We start from the raw sequence: 12,809 nt of genomic DNA, 5'->3' as shown, positions 1-12,809 counted from the left end.
TAAACATTCAACTAGTTAAATGCAAAAGGGAACAACAATTAATTTTACAGATTTGCTTGGTCTGCTTCCGAGGATTAAAAAAAATAGCAGATTTACTTTAAAACATGAAATATCAGCCTAATTATGTACTTACTGCTTCTGCATTAAAGTAATACAAAGAAAAACTAATACAAAGAAAATCTCATTATCAGTTATTCAAACAATGGTAACTTGGAAACTTGCTTCCAGAAAAAAGTAAATTCTGTCATTAGAATGATGGGGCAACAGTATTCTTTCTTGAAGCCTAATCCACTATAAGATTAAAGACAGAAGCCCAGAATTGATTATGGAGAAAAAAAACTGAAATGGTTTAGAACTTACAGCGTTTAGAACGCTTTTTACTTAATTGATTGTCAATACCAATAAGGGAAGGCCAAATGTTGGTCTTCTACACAAGTACATTATACCATTTCATTTATTGCAGAAGTTGGTCAGGTGGATTTTTATCTGCAACACCTAGCAGAAGGATCTGTTCAGGAGATCATAAAATAGCATGTGCTGAAAGAATGGTGTGTTTCTGCATCAAGTCAAAAATGTTCATGGGTTTAAAGTGTTACGTGACCACTGTTTCGTTTACTGTGGTGTCACTTTAAAACGCCTGGTTGAGGCGGGACTATGATGTCAGTATAACAAGCTGCGACAGACTGCTGGGACTTTTGGAGAGAAGAAAGAGAGAGAGAGAGAGTGTGGAAGTTTTGGACCGCAAGCTGCTGGCAGGGGCTTGCTGTGCAAATGGGTAAAGTATGATACTTTCTCATGCCCAAAGGATTGGGTTGATCAATGGCACACAGTGCACATCAGATGTGTGACTGTCACTTTGTATGATCCATACGTGGGTTTTGTTGGAGTATCCTGTGGCAACCACTTTTGTTAACCCTTACCTGGTTTCGGGTATGTTATGTGGTAACCACTTGTGCTAAAGGAATATTCTGTGGCTATCACCTTTGTGATATTTCTACGTGGATTTCGGGACGACTTGATGGATAAGATCCTTGGCGACTGTTACTTCGTTCTCCCAGCGTGGAACCTGTGGAACCTGTGGAACCTTTCGTAATTGCCTCCTCTCTACATTTTAATGTGGATTTACAAGTTTCTCCCCTTATTTATTCCGTGGATTACTGGACCTTTCTAGTTTGCTATCTTAAGGCTTTAAGGACCGTTCATAAGCTTGACAGTTTGGGAGCTACACACGCACAACACTGTTAACTTCTGTTTATTTCATTTAATTTTCTATATTTTTCAGTAGATACTAATAAATATAGTGGTTTAATATTAAACCCTGACTCAATTTGTGATCTATTGCTGCTGGTACGTAACATAAATTGGGGGCTTGTCCCGCGATTTGAACAAAATTGGAGCTTATTGATTGATTATCGATTTGATTGGTTACTTCCCTTTCGATTGACTTGTGTGTGGAAACCAGCACTAATGGATATTGATGCACTTCTGACATCACCAACCTCTGAGGCATTAGGGGAAACCAAAAAGAAAGACTTGTTGCTCATTGCTGAAAAGCTGGAACTTACTGTGGTAAGGTCGGCTATGAGAAAGGCAGATTCAGAGGAGAATAGCTGAGCACTATATATATATGGTGGAGTTTGAAGAGGGGGTGTTAGAAATGTTTCCTGAGAGTAAACCGGATAACTCTGAGCTCCAGTTGAAGCTGAAACAAATAAAGTTAGAGAAACTTAGATTAGAGTTAGAGGTTGAAGAAAGACGACAACAAAGACAGCTAGAGGCTGCCGAAAGAGAAAATGAAAAACAAAGGCAGTTTGAAGCTGCGGAAGCAGACAAAAAAAAAGGAAGTTTGAGCTAGAGAGGTTAGAGAAGCTACAGCAAGCAAGTCCAAGGTTTGACTCTGGTGATAAGTTTGTTGCCAGTCGGGAAGTTAAATTGGTTCCTCCATTTGATGAGATTGAGGTTGATAAATACTTACAACATTTTGAGAAAGTTACTCAGAGCCTACAGTGGCCAAGAAACTGCTGGCCTCTCCTGTTGCAGAGTGTAATTAAGGGTAAGGGGGCTCAGCAGGCTTATTCTTCCCTATCAGTTGACGATGCAGCTAACTATGAGACAGTCAAACAGGCTGTGCTTAAAGCCTATGAACTGGTTCCAGAAGCCTATGGGCAAAGGTTTCGGAATTTGAAGAAATCTGTGAACCAGACTCGTGGAATTTGCTTATGAGAAGCCTGTGTGTTTTGAACAATGGTGCACATCTAAGATGTGGATGGTGATCTCAACACACTGAAAGAGTTGGTTTTAATTGAAGAATTTAAAAGGTGCATCCATAATGACATAAAGACATATTTGGATGAGAAGGATGCTGCCACTTTACAAAAATCTGCTAAATTAGCAGATGAGTTTGCTTTAACCCAAGTTTACCCCGAGTAAGACCTTCCAAAAGAGTAGCATGGATAGTCAGGGTAAACCAGAAATTAAATCTGGGATTAGTGACAAAGGTAAGGATGAAGGGAAACAGTTAAAGGAGAAACATTCTGGTCCTACTTGTCACTATTGCAAGAAACCTGGTCATGTTATGGCTAACTGTTTCCTCCTAAAGAAGAAGAAGGAAAAGGAGGCAGTTCTAGATGCCTGTGTTCAACACTTTGAAACACCTATAAACCCACAACGTTCCGGACCTTCTGATGAAGCTCTTCCAAAGGCTGAGACGTCTGACCTGGTCAGGAAAGAATTCATTCTTTTTGTGTCAAAGGGATTTGTTTCAGTGAATGAAGGGTCATCCCTGGTACCGGTGAAAATTCTTAGAGATACTGGGGCTTCCCAGTCACTCTTGCACAATGATCTAGAGTTTAGTGATGAGACTGCCATTGGTGAGGTAAATCTTATTCAAGGCATTGGGGACGACATTGTTTCTGTACCTCTGCACAAGGTAATTTTGAAGTCAGAGTTGGCTTCAGGACTGATTAAGATAGGACTACGGCCCAGTTTACCGGTGACAGGTGTTTCTTTGTTGTTAGGGAATGACCTAACAAGTGGCAAAGTTGTCCCTGCAGTGCAGGTGACGACAAAGCTAATCACTGATGACCCACAGATGGATTCTAACATGTATCCTTCCTGCGCAGTAACTCGAGCTATGGCCAAGAAGCTTGCCAATGTGGATGGTTCTGTGCAGAATGGTTCTGCTACCCATGATAGCCCAAATCGGGACTCAGGTCTTGATGACTTGTCAGCGACTTTCCTTCCATCATTATTGAAACAGGATCCTTGTATTAGGTCTAACTATAAAGATTTGTCTCTGTCCAGGAAGGAGTTTATAGCAGAACAGACCAGAGACCCTGAGGTTGCAGCCTTGAGAGAAAAAGCTTTCCTAGGTGATGAGATTGAGAAAGTACCAGTTGGGTATTATTTCGAGGATGGAGTGTTAATGAGGAAGTGGAGACCACTTGATATTCCTGCAAGTAAGGAATGGGCAATTGTTCACCAGGTTGTAGTTCCTAATGTCTATAGGAATGTGATTTTAACCCAGGCCCGTAGTATGCCCTTGGGTGACCATTTAGGTGTGAATAAAACTATGGATAAGATTTTTAAACAATTCTTCTGGTCTGGTTTGAGGAAAGATGTTGCGACCTTTTGTCAGACTTGTCACACTTGTCAGGTTGTGGGTAAACCTAATCAGGTCACCCCAGTGACCCCACTGCAGCCTATTCCTGCATTTGGTGAACCCTTTTCTAAAGTTATTGTGGATTGTGTTGGCCCATTGCCCAAGACTAAAGCTGGCCATCAGTATTTGCTAACCATCATGTGTACAGCACGTAGGTTCCCAGAAGCAATACCTCTCAGGAATATAAAAGCTCAAACTGTGTCAAAGGCTCTCATAAAGTTTTTCCACTCTATTTGGTTTGCCTAAAGAAATCCGGTCCGATCAAGGAAGTAATTTTATGTCAGGATTATTCCAGCAGGTAGTTTACAAACTGGGAGCCAAACAGATTACATCGTCTGCGTATCATCCAGAATCCCAAGGGGCCTTAGAAAGACTTCATTCTACCCTCAAGACCATGATTAAGGCATTCTGTATTGAAAATGAGAGGGATTGGGATGAGGGCATTCACTTCTTCTATTTGCAGTAAGGGAGTCAGTGAAAGAGTCCCTAGGCTTTAGCCCCTTTGAACTTGTGTTTGTACACCGGGTCCGAGGACCTTTGGCATTATTAAAAGAGCAGTAGATTAACAATGACCTGCATATTAATTTGTTGGACTATGTTTTAAAATTCAAAGATAGATTGAAAAGGGCTTGCAACTTAGCAAGGGAAAATTTAAAATCAGCCCAAGAAAGAATGAAGACTTGGTTTGATAAAGAAGCCAGAATGAGGTCATTCAAGCCAGGAGATAAAGTCCTTGTTTTGTTTCCTGTGCAAACAAACCCTTTGCAAGCAAAATTTCATGGTCCCTATGAAGTTGTGTCTAAAGTTAATGATGTGGATTATGTAGTCAAGACACCAGATAGACAAAGGCCAACATAGCTTTGTCACATAAACATGCTTAAGCTGTACCATGAGAAACAGACAGAAGCTGTGACTGTTGTTGTCAATAACAATGAGTCTGACCTCTCTGGGAACTTACCAGGCCTATTGACAAATTGGACTATTTTGGAAAATCTTGATGAGAAACTGGCCCATTTACAGCCACAGCAGTGGCAACAGATGAAGCAGTTGATCATGACATTTAGGGATTTGTTCTCTGATGTTCCAAAAAGAACCACAGTAGCCTCACATGATGTAGATGTCGGTGATGCCAAACCTATGAAACAGCATCCGTATTGCATGAATCTTGAAAAATGTAGACTTGCTGAACAAGAGATTGAGTATATGTTAGAAAATGGTATTGTTAGGCATTCTACTTCAGATTGGAGCTCATCTTGTGTTATGGTACCTAAACCAGATGGTAGTATCAGGTTTTGCACTGATTACAGAAAGGTAAACGCTGTAAGAAAAACAGTTGCTTATCCCATCTCTGGAGTGGATAATTGTGTAGACAAGGTTGAAAACGCTAAGTTTCTTGCAAAGATCAATCTGTTAAAAGGGTATTGGTGTGTTCCATTAACGGATAGAGGTAGAGGAATCTCTGTATTTGTAACACCTTCTGGGTTGTATGAATGCAATGTTCTGCCATCTGGAATGAAAAATGCTCCAGGAACATTCCAGAGAATGATTAATCCTGTAATTCAAGGGTTAGAACACACAGATGCCTATATTGATGATTTGGTCATGGGGAATGACACCTGGGAAGCCCATATCTCTGCAGTGGAAAAGCTATTTGTGTCATGGTCCGGTCCGTGAAGTCCGCATTCCAGTTCATGGTCCAGTCCATCGACCCCTGCTCCAGGTTTTCCTATCTACCCTGTTTCTGTTCCTGTTGAGCACTAATTGAGGCAGCTGATTCTCTTTGGGGCTGGCTGCATAAATACCTCCAGAGACTAGGGCGTGGCTGCTGGATTGTTCTTGTCCTTACTCCTTGTATCCCTTCCCCTGTCTTCTGTTTCCTTGCCTGAAGCCTTGCCTTGTCTTGCCAATAACTCTCGCCTCGCCTCAAGTTCTTGTCTCACCTTGCATTGCCGAAAGCCTTGCCCTGTCTTGCCGGTAACTCTCGCCTCGCCTGAAGTTCGTGTCTCACCTTGCATTGCTGAAAGCCTTGCCCTGTCTTGCCGGTAACTCTCGCCTTGCCCCACCTGAAGTCTCGTCTTGGAGCCACCCTGTATCTAGGTCCCTTCCTGTCCCTTGCCTCCGTCGGGTAAGCCAGGCCGTATTGCCGTTACCCTGCAGTTGGTTCTGTCCCTTCCTGTGTCTTGCCTCCGAAGGGTGGAGATCCGCGCCCTGCCCAGGAGGAGCTTCAAGACCCCAATCCTCTAGCCAAGCCTCGCCTCAAGTCCCTAGCTGAGCTGAGCCTCGCCTCAAGTCCCTGGTCTCCCGCCTCGCCTCAAGTCTCTGGTCTCCAGCCTCGCCTGAAGACTCAAGCCTCATCCTGCCTGCCAAGTCACATCCTTGCCTAGTTCTGGGGTCCGAGCCAGAGGCAAGACCCAGGTTCTGGGTCCTTGACCAGTCTCTGGCTCGGAGTCCAAGCCCTGGCTCCTAGCTCTCTTGTCCTGTCCTGTTCCAGGTTCCCGGTTTTCGTGTCCATGTCCTAGCCCTCACCCTGTATCCTAGTCCTGTTCCTAGTACTTCAGTGTCTGTGTCTTTCACTTGGGTCAGTTCCCAGCCACCCCCTTATGACAGTTTGACAAGCTCTCAAAGGCCAACCTTACAGATAACTTAGCTAAGAGTGAATTTGGCCATGCCACTGTGACCTATCTTGGTTATGTAGTAGGTCAAGGCAGGCTGGCTCCTGTTCAGGCAAAAGTTCAGGCAATTTCTGAGGTTCCCATTCCAACCAGTGAAAAAGCTCTTAGAAGATTACTGGGATTGGGCGGATATTATCGCAAGTTCTGTAGGAACTTTGATGATGTTGCTCTCCTATTGACTAACCTCCTGAAGAAGGGTGAAAAGTTTGTTTGGACAGAGCCTTGTCAGGAGGCATTTGATAAATTGAAAGCTATCTTAGGTCACCAACCTGTGCTCAGGTCACCTGACTTTGCAAAGCCATTTTCCATAGCCGTAGATGCCAGTGATGAACCTGCAGGAGCAGTGTTACTACAAAGGGATGATTATGGTGATGTTGACCATCCTGTGGCTTACTTTTCAAAGAAATTCAATGAGCATCAAAGAAATTATTCCACCATCAGGAAGGAATTATTATCACTTATTTTGGCTTTGCAGCATTTTGATGTGTATGTTTGCCCAGCTCAGAAACCACTTGTGGTTTATACAGACCATAATCCATTGGTGTTCTTGAGTGAAGTGAAAAACAAGAATAGAAGGTTGTTGAATTGGAGTCTGATTTTGCAGGAGTATGATCTTAAAATAACTCACATTAAAGGCAAGGATAATATAATTGCCGACTGTCTTTCCAGATGTTAAGCTTGCCAATGTACTTTTAATAGTGGAATTTACTATTTGTATACACTTTTGCAATATGTTATATTAGTCTGTAGTGTGCTATATAGTAACTGTAAATGTATTGTTTCACATATTGTAGTTTGCAGTTCAAATTTAGCTCTTACAGATCACAAATTTCCCTTTTTGTGGGGAGGTGTTACGTGACCACGGTTTCGTTTACTGTGGGTGTCACTTTAAAATGCCTGGTTGAGGCGGGACTATGACATCAGTATAACAAGCTGTGACAGACAGGGACAGGGAGCTTTGGACCGCAAGCTGCTGGCAGGGGCTTGCTGTGCAAATGGGTAAAGTCTGATACTTTCTCATGCCCAAAGGATTGGGTTGATCAACGGCACACAGTGCACACTGGATGTGCGACTGTCACTTCATATGAACCATACGTGGATATTGTTGGAGTATCCTGTGGCAACCACTTTTGTTAACCCTTACCTGGTTTTGGGTATGTTATGTGGTAACCACTTGTGTTGAAGGAATATTCTATGGCTGTCACCTTTGTGATACTTCTATGTGAATTTCGGGACGACTTGACGGATAAGATCCTCAACGACTGTTACTTCGTTCTCCCAGCGTGGAACCTGTGGAATCTTTCATAATCGCCTCCTCTCTACATTTTAATGTGGATTTACAAGTTTCTCCCCTCATTTATTCCGTGGATTACTGGACCTTTCTAGTTTGCCATCTTAAGACTTTAAGGACTATTCCTAAGCTTGACAGTTTGGGAGCCACACACGCATAACACCGTTAACTTCTGTTAATTTCATTTAATTTTCTATACTTTGAGTAGATACTAATTAATATAGTGGTTTAACATTAAACCCTGACTCAATTTGTGATCTATTGCTGCTAGTACGTAACAAAAAAAATTGGTAGACGAGGCAAAATAGTTTCAAACAGAGAATATCTGGAATTTACTGCCTCAGTGATGGTAGAGGAAGTAACAGCTGCCACATGGAAACAGTACTTGGATGTGTTCATGAAGAGGGGTGACTTGTATTGCTATGAGCCTGGTGGTAGAAAGTGTAATTAGGCTGACCATGATGGCCAAATGATGGACGCTTGGTGATATTGATTTACAAGTAATTTAAATGATTTGATCATATTCTTTGTTTTTAAGATTCAATAAATTGTTCATGGTTTAAGAAAATCCCATCAATATTTCACGAAGGCTCAGCAAGTCAAAAACCTAGGTGAAAATTACATAACAGTCAGACTTACATACCTCCATTTCTTTTCTATGATTTGCCTCTTGAGTATCAGAAATTTTGATGGGACTGCTGACATCTGACTCTAAATGAGATGAAACATTTTCCTGTTATTACTATTTCAGTGGTACAAATAATAGCTGATACTTTCATGTTTAACCACTTGTAACTTTACCTTTTCCATCATACGCTGCAAATAGTACAGGAAATGCAGTGTTTGCAATGGACAAACATGTTTTTCATTGAATCTACTTTAAGTATTATACTGTATGCAAAATTAGTGACCAGGATGATTGCTCACACATATACACTCAATTTTTCTGTATTCTGTTGTAAGACTCTTAGTTAAATGATAAATCACAAAAGCTATTAGATATTACAGCATTTAAAATAAACGATTTGGTCCAAGGAATTACTATAATTATAACTGAGTACCTACGAGGGGTGATTGATAAGTTCATGACCTAAGGTAGAAGGAGATGAGTTATTAACTTCGAACTTTTTGCATTTTCACTCAAGGAGTTTAACTGCACGTGCATGTAACGAGAGTTGTATAACTCATCTCTTTCTACCTTAGGCCACGAACTTATCAATCACCCCCGCTGTGGACCACCTGGAGGTCCAAGACGCTCTCGTTGCAGTTCAACTCTTTGAGTGATAATGCAGAAAGTTTGAAGTTAATAATTCATCGCTTTCTACCTTAGGCCACGAACTTATCAATCACCCCTGCTGTGGACCACTTCTACAAGGAAGGGATCCGTATGCTCCACGACCACTGGACTAAGTGTGTGCATGTAGGAGGGGACTATGTTGAAAAATAAATGTGCTAAGTTTTCTAAAATTGACTCCTACTGTGGGCCACGAACTTATCAATCACCCCTTGTACTATTAGCTGCAAAATTTCAAGTTTAGGTCTCATGGTACAATTCTGTTTCACAATGACAGAATGAAAATTCAAATTCTGTTTTAGATTATGTAAAAATCAAAATCTGGCAAATAATGGTGAGACTAAAACCGTTCTTTAGCATCATTAAGAGGGAAAAAAAAGATAAATATACTGCACAAAGATGCAAAGAGAATGGATCATAGATGGAGGGAAGTATAGTGATACATCACTTTGCACACAAATCGCATTCCCAGTAATAGGAGTCATTGTTATTGTTGTTCCTTTCTGCGCCTCGTGGCACATTGGGCAGCAACTTTGCAGTTGCTTTAGCATTTCTACCTGTTTTTTACGAGGTCGAGTTACTAGCATGGCACTCAACCCAACACAGATGGAAAGCGTTGCAAGGAACCAGTCGGATCTGAACTGGGGACAACTCGCCCCGAAGTCCGATGCAGATGCCACTACAGCACCAGCTGGCTATAAAAGGGATTATTATGATTTATATATTGACCAAATGCAAGTTATGCCAGAACTCTACCATGGACAGTCCCAAGCTCGGGTGCAAAAGGAAGAAGGCTGGGCACGGGGTTAACAACTCCATCTTGTAAAAACCCAGAGCTACAGAAACACCAGCAGAAGCTGTAAAGACCTCATTCCTCGGAAGGTTTTTGCCGAGAAGTTGTGTAGTGAAAGTAGGAGCCACAGGGCCGATCAAACATCTATTGGCCCTGGATAGAGTACTCTGGTGAGCTGCTGTTGGTGGCCTATCCCCCTGTAGGGGTAATGGGCTTAAGAAGAAGTTGTGCTAGGAATTCCTGCCTCCTTCTTGCTGGACTAGGAGTTTTGAAGATTACAACAAGTTCAATGGCCAGTGGCCACTGTTGAGTTTGTTAGCTTAGAAAAAGGAAGCAAAGAAGGGGGTGTGGAAGTTAACATCACTTTCCAATAACAGGTAATGAGGAAGACCACAGGTTCAGGCCAGTTCATAACATGTAGAACAGTCACTGTCAGTGTTCAACAACAGACCACCCTCATTATGCTAACCAGGGTGCATCTCACCCTACATCTTAGGAAAGCATGCAGGAACAAAGCCATCATCGTTTTAAGAGCACCAGAGGACAGGGCTTCACACCAGGTTCAACATTCAAAGTGAATTTATTATCCAAGTACACATATGCCATCATATACAACACTGAGATTCATTGCCTTGCAGGCATGCTTAGTAAATCCATAGAATAGTAATTTTCACAGAACCAATGAATGACTGCACCAACTTGGGCATTCAACCAGCGTGTAGAAGACAACATCATCACGTCATGTCGCAAACAATAGCAAACCATGCAAATACAAAAAGTTCACAGCAGAGCTGCACACAAACCAAGTTTGAGGAAGTGACATTTATGTACCTATGAGCATTCAAGACTCTATAGTACTCTTGGCCCTAATGAATCAGCACCCAGGTATCGCAATACTTGTGGTGGAAGTCACTTGGGCCAGTCTTTTGCTAAGCCCACTGTATGGGGGAGGGGAGGGATTTGTACCAGAGATAAAAGGGAGAGGGGCACCAAGGTGTGCCCGTGCAACCAAATGAAGCACAGGCCACAACAGAGGAACATTCCAAGGAGTGCTGTTCTTATAGGATTATCATAGGATTGGAAAATAACAAAGAAATATAGAAAGTGAATTGAAGATAAAGTAGTAGGAAAGCTTGAAAATTCAAGGTTTTAAAGTGTGTCAAGCGATACCCCATAGCAATATTGCCTCTAGTCTAGTTCTAGAGAGGGCAAACTCGTTCTGACTTTCATACCTGCCGTCAACTCACTATCTACCTTTCTTTCACTTATTTCAGTTGACATTGAAACTTCTTCCTGCCAGTTTGACCGACGGGACGGGCAAGCACATCAACCGCGCAAGCACCTCGCGCACGGACTTAAATACAATTTTGCGACCACGCGGTGTGGAAACAGCAAAGCACGCACGCGTAGCGTTCCCTTCTTCACGCCTCAAACGGCTGGGCTACAGAGTCGCTCACACATGCGTACCAAGTTCGATCCGCTGGCGGCGCCGCTAATATGTAAACAAGAGAGATTCTGCCGAACCTGGAAATCCAGCCGGCAGCATCTATGGAACATAACAGCAAAAGACAGGGCAAAAATTAGGGGGAAGTTAGAGGATTGGGACGCTTTCTTAAACTACTAGACGGCAACTAAAAAGCCATGAGGGGTAAAAGATGAAATATGAAGTTAAACTAGCCAATAATATGAAAGAGGATACCAAAAGTTTTTTTTTCAAATATATAAAGAGTAAAAGGGAGGCGAGAGTGGATAGCGCACCACTGGAAAATGATGCTGGAGAGGCAGTAATGGGGGACAAGGGAACTGCCGACGAACTGAATAAGTATTTTGCATCGATCAGTCTTCACTGTGCAAGACACTGGCAGTATGGTGGAAGTTCCAGGTGTCGGGGTCATGAGGTTGCCATTACTTGAGGAAAGGTTATTGGGAAGTTGAAACGTCTGAAGATAAATAAGTCACTTGGAACCAGATGGTCTACACCCCAGGATTCTGAAACAGGCGGATTAAAAAAAAAAGACTGTGGAGGCATTGGTAATGATCTTTCAAAAATCAGTTCATTCTGGCATGGATCTGGAGGACTGAAAAATTTCAAATGTTGCTGCACTCTTCAAAAAGGGAGAGGGCAGAAAGGAAATTAGAGGCCAGTTAGTCTGACTTCAGTAGTTTGAAACATGTTAGAGTCATTGTTAAGGATGAGGTTTGAGGGTACTTGCAGGCACATGATAAAATAGGCATGGTTTCTTCAAGAGAAAGCCTTGCCTGACAAATCTTTTGGAATACTTTGAAGAAATAACAAGCAGGACAGACAATGGAGAATCAGTGGATGTTGTGTACTTGGATTTTCAGGAGGCCTTTGACAAGCTGCCACACATGAGGCTGCTTAACAAGCTAACTGCACATTGTATTGCAGGAAAGATACTAGCATGGATAGAGCATTGGCTAATTAACAGGAGGCAAAAATTGGGAATAAAGAGAGCCTTTTCTGGTTGACTGTCGCTGACTAGTGGTGTTCCACAGGGGTCAGTATTGGGACCGCTTTTGTAATCATTGTATGTCAATGATTTGGATGATGGAATTAATGGCTTTGTGGCCAAGCTTGCGGATGATGCAAAGATAGGTGGAGGGGCAGGTAGTGTTGAGGAAATAGAGAGGCTACAGAAGGACTTAGGCAGATTAGGAGAATGGCAAAGAAGTGGCAAATGGAATACAGTGTCGGGAAGTGTTTGGTCATGCACTTTGGTAGAAGAACTAAAAGCAGAGAGAAAATTCAAATGCGAGACACAGACACTGAAGTACAAGGAACAGGACTTGACAAGAGTAGGGACGTGACAGTATACGGACCAGGTGCAGGGACAAGAACGGAGACTTGGGCTAGGGTAAGCGGGACCAGGACTAGAAACCATGGACGAGAAGGTAAGGCTTCGAATCTGAGACCGATACTGGAAAAGGACCCAGATACTGGGTCTTGCCTCGGCTCGGACCCCAGAACCAGGCAAGGGCATGACATGCCTTCAGGACAGGATATAGCTGGGGTCTAGAGGCCTGAGATTGGAGACAGGCTGGGATCTTTGCTCTTGAGGCTTCAGGCTGGAGCCTTG

Source organism: Mobula hypostoma, chromosome X2 (genome assembly GCF_963921235.1).
Source record: "Mobula hypostoma chromosome X2, sMobHyp1.1, whole genome shotgun sequence".
Classification (NCBI taxonomy): domain Eukaryota; kingdom Metazoa; phylum Chordata; class Chondrichthyes; order Myliobatiformes; family Myliobatidae; genus Mobula; species Mobula hypostoma.
The sequence above is the reverse complement of the archived record's forward strand: the minus strand, read 5'-3'. Positions refer to the sequence as shown.